Source organism: Falco cherrug, chromosome 12 (assembly GCF_023634085.1).
Source record: "Falco cherrug isolate bFalChe1 chromosome 12, bFalChe1.pri, whole genome shotgun sequence".
NCBI lineage: Eukaryota > Metazoa > Chordata > Aves > Falconiformes > Falconidae > Falco > Falco cherrug.
In genome coordinates, this window is record NC_073708.1 from 11,432,264 (window position 1) to 11,444,689 (window position 12,426).

Here is a 12,426-nt window from a genome sequence, read left to right on the forward strand (position 1 = left end):
CTACACGCAGAGGCGTGCAGGACATGAGGCTGTGCTTAGACTGCCCTTCCAGATTTACCAGTTTCAGTTGGAACTGGCTGAACTCTTTAATGTTCGGGTGTATCAAGTGATAAACTTATAGTCAAGTGTATACACAATATGGAATATGCATACATTTGTTCAGTGTGGAGTCTTACTAGGGTATATTTGGGATCTCTGCAGAAGCAGCAAAATCATTAAGGAATATTCAGATGCATGTCTTCACTGAATCATCTGGTATTTATCAGCTTACTACCAGCTTTCTCAAGAAAGTCATATAGGCAGTTTTTAGCTTACAGATGCAGTAGCTGATTTATGTTTGGAACTAGACAGTTGTTTATTTATCAAAGTGCAGTTCACTGCTCTACTGCTCTCAACAATGTGATTTTCTTGCCAACTATCACTAAATCTATCAGTACTGACCAATTAACACTTGATATGCTTATTACCAGATAAACCAGTGGTACAGATTTGTGTATGAATTAGAAGTAAACACAAAATCACTTATCTGTCAACCATGTAAAACAGGCTTGTGCTGACTGTTGGCAGACAGCAGTAGATAAAAATGACAAGTTAGGATGTTGTCTTACAACCAGTATAAGAACCTGCCATGTCCACAATGGGGGCCTCCACTCAGGTGCCCCCTACAAAGGGGTGATTTCCAGGTGAGCCTGACTAGGAACTAGCTCTAATTAAAGACTGTTTCTATTCTTTCCTTTGGAGAGAGTTTTCAATTGGATCGGTCTGTTGATCAGACTCAGCTTAATCATTTTGATTATCATAGCTAATACAAAGGCATAGCAGGAGAAAACACTCTAGGACAGTGGAAAAGGCAAGGCCTTAGTACAGATGCAGTGCTTGACTGACTTAACAGTTATTATTAACTATCTCTTTGTATTGGTGTAAAAGACAGAATAAATTTGATGCTACAAAGTTCATGGACCAATTCTTCAGTTGCCCAGAAAATGGAAATAATGGAAGGAATGATTGGTGCTCTGGTTTCAGCTGGGATAGAGTTTATTTTCTTCTTAGTAGCTAGTACAGTGCTGTGTTCTGCATTTAGTAGGAAAATACTGTTGATCACACACTGATGTTTTAGTTGTTCCTAAGTCGTGCTTACTCTAAATCAAGGACTAATTGGGTTTCCCATGCTCTGCCAGCCAGTAGGTGCACAAGGAGCTGGGAGGGAGCAGAGCCAGCCAGCTGACCCAAGCTAGCCAAAGGGCTACTCCATACCATAGAACATCATGCTCAGTGTAGAAACTGGGGGGAGTTGGCCCGGGCCTGCTGATTGCTGCCTGGGGACTGGCTGGGCATCGGTCAGATGTATTGTTCATCACTTGAAGTATTTTGTTAGGGTTTTTTCTCCCTTGGATTTTATTCCTCCCTCCCTCTCTCTTCTTCATTACAGTTGTTGCTGTTGTTATTTTTACTTTATTTCGGTTATTAAACTGTTCCTACCTCAACCCACAGGTTTTACCTTTTTCTAATTCTCCTTCTCATCTCAGGGGGTGAGGGCATGGAATGAGTGAGTGAGCGACTATGTGGTACTTAGTTGCTGGCTGGAGTTAAACCAGAGCAGGTGGGTGGGGAGACAACAACGGAAAACTCTTGTGTAGGATTGAACAGTGTGAGGTTAATAGAATTGCATTCCTAAATGTGATTACAGGTATCTGGGCTTATGTTGCTGCCAAGCCTTTTTTAAAAAATTGGTTTAAACATAACAATGTTCAAAACTAAGCCTTGCTTTAGCATAATAAACTGTTGTGCACTCGTCACCAGTGAGACTTCTGCTGGCTATGTACTTTCATCACTGGTCCTTAGCTAGTGAGCCTTTTAGGAAAGGCCTTCCACTGATTGTGTAAAACGTCTATGCTATACATAATACAGTATTAATAGCTGTCATAGTTTTGTTAAATATTTACTCAGAATTTTTGCAACTGGCAAGTTTATAGATTTATAAACAGCATTTCTAAAATAAATTAATTCCTTATTGTCTCCTTCAAATCTGGACAAATGTCAGTATGTATTTTCAAAATCAATTCCCTAAACTGTGACAATATTTTTATAGGCCAAATCTCTTAACAGTGTTCTTAAAGTGCTAAAATATTTCCAAGTTGATTATAAAAAAAAACCATATATCTGTCACTATTCGGATGTTAGAGCTCCTACAGGGGTAGTTTAAGCAGAACATATCACTTTTTATTTGATCAAGCTAATAATCATCCAGTCATAGCCCATTTCACAAACACAAGTTACTTCTAAAATAATACAGATGTTTCTCTGCAACCTTTACTTTAATCATACTGTCTATATTAGGCTGTCTAATAACATTTTGTAAATGTTAATACAAAACTTGCAGAGCACATTTTAGCGCTTCAAAACACAGCATGAGGAGCACTTTGGTATCATTAGGAAAATGTTGATCATTTGTTTCAATAACAACTATATTGATGGTAAGAACAAAATGTAGAAAATATGGGAATACACATGGGAATGGCATGAGTGGTGATGGAGGGGAAAGTTGGAAAAAAGGGTCCTGCTCTACTGCTTCAACACGTACCTACAGACAAAGATTATCAAGCCACTGTTCTGTCTAGAGGAAGGCTATGTTCCATTTACTGCTGTAACCTTGTCTATTTTTCCTTCATTTTCATGTTTGCTGTCTTCAAATGTTCTTCCTAAAAGTGCCTCTCATGTATCAGTATTTGTATACACCTTCAGGATTAAGGGTAGTTCAGTACCCTGAATACTTCATTGTTTGATTCATGTTTGATCTATATATCCTGGTCCTGTGCTCCATGTACTTGCTGCACATCGCTTGACTTCTGCCACATTCTTTTTGAAATGGGAATCATACGCTCCTCTGTTTCCCTACAGAGCTTTGCTACTGTGGTCTGACCTAGACTCAAGGTCTCTGGATTATATCAAAATACAATTAATAATAATTTTTTATTTATTTACAAGGCAAGTGTATACAAAGTTCAAAACCAGATTTTTGTGTATCACAATGCTTTCCTTCCCATGCTCCTTTGTTCCTCCCATTTTTCTCTTTATGAACTCCTAAGAAAGCTTTATCTTAAAAAAAAATGAGAGTCTCAAGGATCCCATTCTATAGCCACTGAAGTCGGAAGCACCTTAGCACAGAAGGCAATCCTCACTGTGGAGTGATGTCAATTTCTATGAAGTTGTATAAACCACATTCTCAACACAAATACATCCATGCAATTCCTAACTGGATGTGAACAACATGCATGGGTATAGTAGTCTCAGATATACGGTTAATGTTATTCAATGAACATAATAATTCTACTTAGTTGTATATATTCTGGTTGTCATACTCCTAACATTTTAGCAATGTTAGGAGTTTCTAGGCACAGGGACTAGGCTACAATGCCAGATACTGAATTGACATGTCTTGTAACTGGAGTATTACAAGTAAGGTTAAAGAGTTAAAAATAGCAGCTAAATGAAGTAATGGCAAAAGGCAAACATAAATATTCTTATAATGTAGATTAGGAATGATAAAAATAAAGTAATGGCTAGAATGTCAACAAGAGATGAGAAAGAATAAAGGGCACCCATGTCAAGACCTACAAGTTGGATTTAGCCTGGGAACAAACGAAGAATGAGTCAAATGACAAATATAAATAGAGTATGAGCTGTAGCACTCTGCTCCATTATAAGATAATTGGAAGAGATAGATAAGGGGGAAGTCTAAAGTGAACATCATGTACTTAAAATTTTTATAAGGCATTTGAAAAGGTTCTCTGGAGATTGATACTGAAGGTAAAAAATCATACGCTTGTAATAAGGAAAAGAAGTAAACAGATCAAAAAGTAAATAAATGGTGTTGATATAACACAAAGTCAGTGCCTATCCTCATAGAAGACATCTTTTGGAACAAATGTGTGGTAAAAATCTATTACCACTACAGAAGCATACTTTTTTTTTTTTTGTACATTTTTAATATAATAATTTAGCTTGAAAGTCAAATAGGAAAAGAACCTATTGAACAGGAAGGTAACTTGAAAAATAAAATAGTACAAAATCCTTTTTCATAAAGGACCATGCAATGATCCTTTAGAAGGAGCAGACAGAATCCTAATAGAATAAGCCACATAACTTCTTACAGACATAGCGAAGAAGAGGCCTGTTGCACTCATAAAGCAGAAGCAGACTAAGCAAGATCAAAGAAATCTTTACTTGCCTTGAACCCTGACAGTAAGAACACTAAAATAACCGAGAGCAATGAATAAATATTTTGAAACTTGTATACATATATTCAGTTGCAACACAAAGGAACTACATATACTTCCAACTCTCTTCCTATGCTGTGAATATATTGATCATTTAGGTAAAAATGTGTTCATCATCATTTATTAACCAGTTGACTTCTGTACATCTGGTTGCAGAGGAAATAAAAATGCTTTGTGGTCAAATGGGACAGACATAAACTTCAGGTATAAAATCAGCTACTTTAGCAAAAGGGGAGGAAAATAATTGGACTAAGTTGTCAGAACGCTGTGTATTCCTAGGTACGTATACTAAGTGTTCAGATAATACAGCTGCAGAATAAAAATGCTAATAATTAATTACCTCTTCTTTTTCTGCTGTGTATATTGCTTTGGTAAAATAATACACAGCTGACATGCAAGTGATCTATCAGTGATGATTTTTGTATCTGCTTGCTGTTTAGCACTGGACTTGTAGCGCAGTTATATCTTCAAAAGCACCCAAAGCATCTTAATTCTCAAAATACTGAGTAACAACAAATTAACATATTATTTTCAATATTTTGACAGATACACATGACTTATCTGTGAATGTCTCGATCTTCTAGAATATTTTAAAATTGTCAAACATTGGTCACTAGGATGTCACCTGAAATAGTCTGTTTAGGACCTATCAGTATGCACTGGTAGCACCACCATTTAAAATATATTAAGTAATATAAAAGAGAAGGAGTTCATTGGCATAATGCTCCATGAACCTCAATATACAGTAGCACAGAATGAGGCCAGTAATTATTAGTCGTACACACATGCTAATTTGGTACGGGGTGAAAATGTATACATGCCATTTATCAAATTAAGACTTAAAATAATAAACTATTAAGTCACATTTGATAATGAAAAAATCAGCATATGAATTCACAGGACACTTGTTGAGATTAGTTGTATTTATTTTTTACCTATTATGCCTATATTTATTGTACTGATAAGAGGAATTGAAGCTAGCTTTAAGTTTTCCATATATTCAAAAATCTGTGCAGTTATATCTGGTGCCTTAAGCTACATTGGGTCAAGGTGAAAATACAAGAGTTTTCATAAAGCTTGATGCTGTATTGCCTAGTATGCTTTCTCTTAAATGGGAAATAACCTTTTCTGCTCAGACTAAGACCCACAAATATTCCCACTGAAATAAAAATAACTACTTGTAGTAGAAAGTGATATTTAATGTAAAAAAAACCAACTTTGCAAGTTACTTAAAAAGCAGTTGTGTGTCATCTGTGTGTGTGTCCCCTTTTCGCCATTAACTGTCAGAACACTTTTTGCCTAACTTTCTTCATCTAGATCTACTGGTTTCTTTACAGTATTTTGATGAATACTTAAAGATACACAGAGGCTGAAAATCTGCCCAAAACAATACTGTACCATACTGATGTTAAGTCTTGCTGCAGACCAGAATTTGTACAAATCCACTTAAGGTAGCATGGCAATCTGATGGATAAAAACATCGGTGTTTTGCTTCCAAAAGACATAGTCTCAACCCTAAATCTGTTGGAGGTGAAGGATTGATTATGAGAAGAGGAGAGCATGGCAAATAAGGAATACAGTTGGTGTTTTGGCCTTTTTTCCATTTGTGAATAATTTCTAGGGAACAATGCCTTTTACAGGTTATCTACATTAGGTTTTGCAAAAAGGAGTAAATGCTAACATTTCTTTTTTGTTCTATGACCTAAAGTGAAAATTGATAAAGAACTTTTTGGAGTGTGAATCTTTACTTGATCAGAGAAGCAGAAAAGTACTTGAAAAAGATTTTTCAGCTTTGAAGAGATTAGACTTCCAATTAAAATCAGGCTTTGTGCTAATTCTCATCAAACCACTAGTCAATATAATAATTTAGCCTTTCTTCAGTTTGTTTTGAGAGAATGATTCAAATAGCCTCTTCAGAGTTACTGAAAATCATTATGGAACTTTACTGAACCAGCTGTGTGGTAAATGCACAGTCCTTTTAATCTAAAATAAATACCTAGCTAATTCTGATCGTTCCTCACCTTCACATGAACCATGTTTATGATGAAAAAACTCCCACAACAATACACAATGAAATCTAGTTTTTAGAGCTCTTTCTTGACTCTAATCATAGCCAGCAGTATTTCCACAGGAGAAATATCACTAGTTAAAAATAGTACCTGTAAAGATAATTAAACTAGATTTACTAGTTACAGAATTTTTAGTAACTAAAAATGTTACACCATTATCTTTTGGATTGTATGATCATTATCACAAAACACACTAAAGCATGGAATAACATTTACATCAGACCGTTTAAACTATTTTTTTCTTGCACAAACATTTATTTATTCTGCAAGCTACATTCTTCCTGTTACTGATAGAAGTAATATTAGGTAGAATGCAAGAATATGACTTCCAAAGCAATAAAGTTAGTTTACATATTTCATTCACTTCTTTTCTGTACTCTGCTCAATTCCCCATCTGCCTACAGCTTTACTTAGATTAACAATATTTGTTTATTACAGGGTAAGAAATTATAGGAACCTGAAAGGGAAAAAATAGTAAAAAGTCAAACTACATTTGTCAGGAACTTCCCACGGATACTTTAACAAGCCTGGGAAGAACTTATCTGAGATTCCATATATAGCTGAAGCGTTAAAAGGAGGGGGGGGAGGGTGGGAAGTGATACTGCACATGCTTTTTACACATGACCAGGACTAGGGTAACTTTACAAAAAAGAAGTGTCTTTTTTTCATTTTTTTAAAGTTACATATTTAAACAGTCCAGACTTGCAATCTGGAAACATACAGTAACCCAAAAGCTGCCATTAGAATGCCAGCCACTCTGAAAGGTAAATATAGAGCTGAATCTGAGTTTATCACAATTTGCCTGAAATTATGGGAGCTGTATCTGCTTTCAGTCTTCCACAATCATGTAACAGTTACACCAAGGACAAAGGTGAGTATTTAAACAGATAAATACAAAGAGGAGGCGTACTGAGGCAAAGACTCAGGAAAAAGCATAAAACAAAACTTAATACTGATGGTGTAGGTGTCTCACCTGACATTTCCCACAGAGGAAAGGTTGTCAGAGACTTCACAGACTCTACTAAATCAAAAGGAAAAGACTGCTGATGACATTTCCTGCTGATGATGCTCCCTATAAGAATTGGGCATTGATGCATACCTATCTTCATTCTCTAGTATTCAAAGGTGTTTTGGCTCCAATGTTGTCATCCAGATGGAGTATAAAATACATAGGATTTCTGAAGTAATACTTGCAGCTTAACATGATGTATATACTGTATCAGATCCTACAGTGGTGTGGAATTGCTTTCTTCCTTTCAAATGCAGGTCGCTGCACAGTACAACCATAGTATATGATTATTGTTTTACATTTTAATAATTTACAAAATTTTAATACAAATTGTAAATGTCTCATTAAGGTATGGAAATGATTCAAGAACTGTGAACATGTAACAGAAAGAAACAAAATTTTTAAAAGTCATTATTATCTCTAAAATGTCACCTGTCTGTTCTCTCCACAGCTAACAGGGTACATGTAATTACAGACTTCACATAAATCTCAGTCTCATTACTTGAATGAGCTATTAAAACTTCCTGATTAATCATAAGTCATGGTTTTAATTGCCTTTTCATTAGATTAAGAAAAATTTAAAAGACCCATTTTCACAATATTTTAGAAGTTTAATTTGTCATTTTTATTCATGTCAAATGGCACTTAACATCTTAGTACTCTGAAGTAAAATGCTGCTCATCAGTGGTATAGCTGGTAGAATGGTATGTTCGGTATTCAATTTTTCAAAATAATAACTTCAAACTTTCATAACGTGCCTTGTGTGTGTTTAGAAAATCATTTAGCAGGTACCTTCAGAAAACTGGCCTGCCCAATGTAAACACTGTATTTTTTCCTTAAATCTGACTTCCCAAATCAATGCAGAAATGTCAGTTTGCTGGCTGTGGTGAGAGTTATTATCACTAATTATTTAAGACTTCTTTAGCTAACTGTATTGGTGAGGTGTGTCAAGAGAGGTATTGCCCTGTCATCTCGTTTTGAAGATATTAACACTTACCAGACTTAGGTGGAATAAATGGATACAATGAGGAGAGATCGGTGTTTATGAACTGGACCAGACTGGCTGTATTGTCATTAGGAGGTCTGATAACCAATCGTCAAACATCTAGGATGATACAAGAAGGCATTGTAGTACTTCCAGCTATTCCTTCTCTCCATACGACCATTTCTATTCCTGTAAAGCGGCACTGCCATCTTAGAAAGGAAAGGAATTTTCTAAATGCTTAGTTCACCTTAGCCTGAAGTCAAGTAGCAACAGGTTGCTAGAAAACTCTTCGTGCCCAGCCACCTCTGCCTTGGAAGAAAACGTTCACCTCATAATTTTGATAATGGTGATCTTCTAACAGCTCTTTTTTTGTCTGAATTTCAGAGCAAAACCTGAGGTTTTCCACAACAGTCTCAGACTAGCCCACAGTGTTGGTCAGAAGCCTGCCTATGAGAGGCCTCTCCTGCACCCTCAAAGATACTTCCTCAATAGTACTGTGAAACATCTCTAGTAGCCAGCCTTGTTCTTCCCACCACACGCAATGCTCTGCAACTTCACACTAAAATCCCAACATTCGGAAGGACCAGATAAGCTCGTCACAAACACTAACTGCCACACTTAATTGTATTAAATGGATTCAGAATGTTAGCGCAAATTTAACTTACTTTGTTGTTTTTTCCTGGACTCAAACTGTGATCTGTGAACTCCCAAATAAGAGGGAAAATGGGAAGTAAAAACTAATCAAGCCTTTAAAATTAATTCAGTGCATTTTGAACGTTGTTTGTATCATTTTAGCTAAATAGTAATTTTCATGCAGTCTGTGGTCAGTCTCAGTACAAAAATAAATGATCATGTGGGTCACTGTTTGAATAGTTTGTAAATTAATTCCTCAAGGTCAATGAGATACATGATACCTGGAACGACTCTTGTGAGATAAGCTTCACTTTTATGATACTCTTCGGTGGATGAAAAATCTACTGGGATTTTGACAGTCTTTATAAAACCTGGTTGACTAATCAGCAAAGGCAAATACAAGGTCCTGCACCTGGGGAGGAACAACCCCATGTACCAGTATGAGCTAGGGATTGACCTGCTGGAAGGCAGTTCTGCAGAGAAGGACCTGGGAGTCCAGTGGACAGCATGCTGCCCATGGGCCAGCAGTGTGCCCATGTAGCCAAGGGGCCAGTGGGATCCTGGGGTGCATCAGGAGGAGTGTGGCCAGCAGGCTGGGGGAGGTGACCACTCCAGAATCCCATCTGAGTGCTGTGTGCAGTGCTGGACTCCCCTGTTCACGAGAGACAGGGAACTACTGCAGAGGGTCCAGCAGGGGCTGTGAAGACAATGAGGCGACTGGAGCATCTCCCTCCTGAGGAAAGGCTGACAGAGCTGGAGCTGTTCAGCCTGGAGGAGACCAAGAAGGAAACTTACAGTGTCAACAAATACCTTAAGGGCAAGTGCCAAGAGGATGGGGCCAGGCTCTTTTCAGTGGTGGCCAGCGACGGAACAAGGGGCACAAACTGAAACACAGGGAGTTCCTTCTGAATGTGAGCAAAATTTTCTTCACCCTGAGGGTGAAAGAGCACTCGAACAGGCTGCCCAGAGAGGCTGTGCAGCCTCCTTCTCTGGAGACATTCAAAACCCACCTAGACGCAACTCTGCGTAAGTTTGGTGAACATGCTTTAGCAGGGGGGTGGACTAGATGGTCTCCAGAGGCCCCTTCCAACTCTGACCATTCTGTGATTCTGCAATTACAGAATACTTTGTTCTACTTTCTGTGTTTGTATTTTTTATGACTACTGAGAGAACAAAATAGTAATTAAAAACTGGACAATACCTACAAAAATGCATTTTTAAAAGTTACTTAACTGATTAAACCCCTTTGAACAAGTCATCATCAACAAATGCGAAATTGTTGGACACAATGACAACACAGCTTGCTCACTTTTCAAAAGGGTACACTCAGCTAAATATAGAGCTTTGCCATCTCTGTTATAGCTGTCTGGTTTCGATAGTGAGAATTACAGGGCAATAGTGATAAGTGACCTTAGCTTCTTTTGAACTTGGTGTGAAGATGGGAAACTAAATCCCCTTTCAAAGTGAGGGAATGTTGTGTATTAACAGGTGCTGTGTCATAAGGAACAAATAATATTGACTGTTTTCCATTTGCAACTCAGCTTGTTGTTTTTCCCATCTGTATTTGTTTTAGATTTGGTTTGGTAACACTGCTTTTATCTGTGCTGCAGTTTTCTCTAATCACAAGGGGAAGAGAAACAAAGTGAGAAAGACATAAAACCTCTAGAACATTTTCAGCTATTTAGAACAATAAAAGAGTGAGGCTATTTTACAGTGTTTACTCCTTATTAAATATTTTAACAATCACTATACTTTGAAGGAGCTCAGTAACTTAAAGCTACTTGAAGTACGGTAAATGCTATTAACTTTAACATCATAAAAAGCTAAAGGGCAAACTCTTTTCTTTGCAAAAAGCCAAAGTGGTTTGACTCGGTGCAGAATCTTGGAGGCAGGGCCAGACTTTCCTGGCAGAGCTCATCCATAGTGAGGACTGCTGTTCAAATCGTGTAATTGCCCCTGCCAGGCATATGGTCCCAGTGCTAGCAGTCAGATAGGCAGTGATTAATGGCTGAAGCTAGCAGGAGACTTGTAAGATCCAGGCAGAGGGGGTAGGCAGAGTTTTCTTCCTTCTGGTAACTCAGGAGATGATTTGCATTGATTTTAACCTGATGTCTGCCTTCCCCATCTACCACTGCTTGGTACTCTGCAAGTCAAGGACAACGATGTCAGACATAGCAAATTGCTTTCCACCACAAAACTACAGCACTTACTAACAGGTATCTCTGTAAGTGGAGGCAGGATTTGTCCCTCAAGAGACAGTTCTGAGTAAATAATAGTATCACTGGTTTTATCTATGAGTATAAACACCGGGTTTTGTCTCTTAATGACTGTTTCTGTTTTACTGCTACTTCCCACCAGGAAGTTGACTGCTAACATAATTAGCAGATGATTGCACGGGGGAGGCTGAAATCTTCAACAGCTGCTTTAAGGCACTCCGTATCAAATCTTCCATGCTGCAGAACATTTGCAGTTTATGAATGGTGTTCTCTCCAGTGACATGGAGATTATGGGACCATGGTGTGCAGGCCTCCAGGAAGGACTTAACTTGCTCATTTACTTGGAAAAAACATGAAAATTCCACTTCTAAAGCATGTAGTGAATTAGTACGTGTACTTGGGCATACTGTACGTACTGGTATTCAGTATGAAAGATCACCTTTAATTGCTAAGTCTAGAAACTGAATGTGTAGCACTGAAACGGCTGGCAGATTTATTTTACAATCAAAGCGTTTTGAAGCTTCAGACATTTCCGATGCTCCATGTGATCTGTTTCTTTGTTAAAGGATAAAAGGGAGATGGTATGAATCAATGCTACCATTTGTTATAGAAGACTCATTCTGAGAGTAATGCATAGTGCAGCACAGACGTTTACTGTTATAAAATAAATAATCAGAATCATTGGCTGTGATAGAATACCAATTATAAAATTAAGAGAGAAACCATTTGGGAAAGAACTGCTTCAGTTCCCCATGGAGCATAATAGTGTCTGCCAAATGTAAAGTAGCATGTATCAAGTTCTAGATGGAAAAATTACAGCTTTAGAGTAGTAAGTGTATAACTAAGTAATGACTGAAGTACCAAAGAACGTTTACAAACTGTACATCATCTTGTCCCAAAGGAGGAAGACCGCTTGATCTGTGGAAGTTTTTAAGCTGAGACACTTAGAACCTTTTCTGCAGTAGAAAACTTGGGCTGGGGTATACTACCAAAGTCTTCCTCAAACAGCTACAGTTTTAACAGCACTGAAGTGTTTCGCTCCTCTTTTCATGTTGTCCTTCCCCCAATTTCAGTGTGTGCTAATTTAAGTGGAATATAGAAACAATGCATTTTGTCTTCCATTGTCGCTGCAAGAACGATGCTAAACCAGAAATTAGCATGAGGCGGACAGAACTGCTTTCTGCAAAGCATTACTTCCTCTTCGTTCCACACAAGTAAATAGATTCCCTCTTTTATC

General features: G+C 37.6%; 1 protein-coding gene across 6 annotated transcripts in view; it reads right to left on the minus strand.

Moving 5' to 3' along the window:
- The window catches only part of KCNT2 (potassium sodium-activated channel subfamily T member 2), a 147,445-nt gene that overhangs the window by 127,655 nt on the left and 7,364 nt on the right, over positions 1 to 12,426 (minus strand). The window contains exon 2 of one of the 6 annotated variants that reach the window (XM_055724387.1): positions 8,353 to 8,460. The exons of the other annotated variants lie outside the window; for them this stretch is intronic. The gene's annotated coding sequence lies outside the window, so the exon portion shown is untranslated. The remainder of the gene's footprint in view (positions 1 to 8,352; positions 8,461 to 12,426) is intronic. 6 annotated transcript variants of the gene reach the window in all.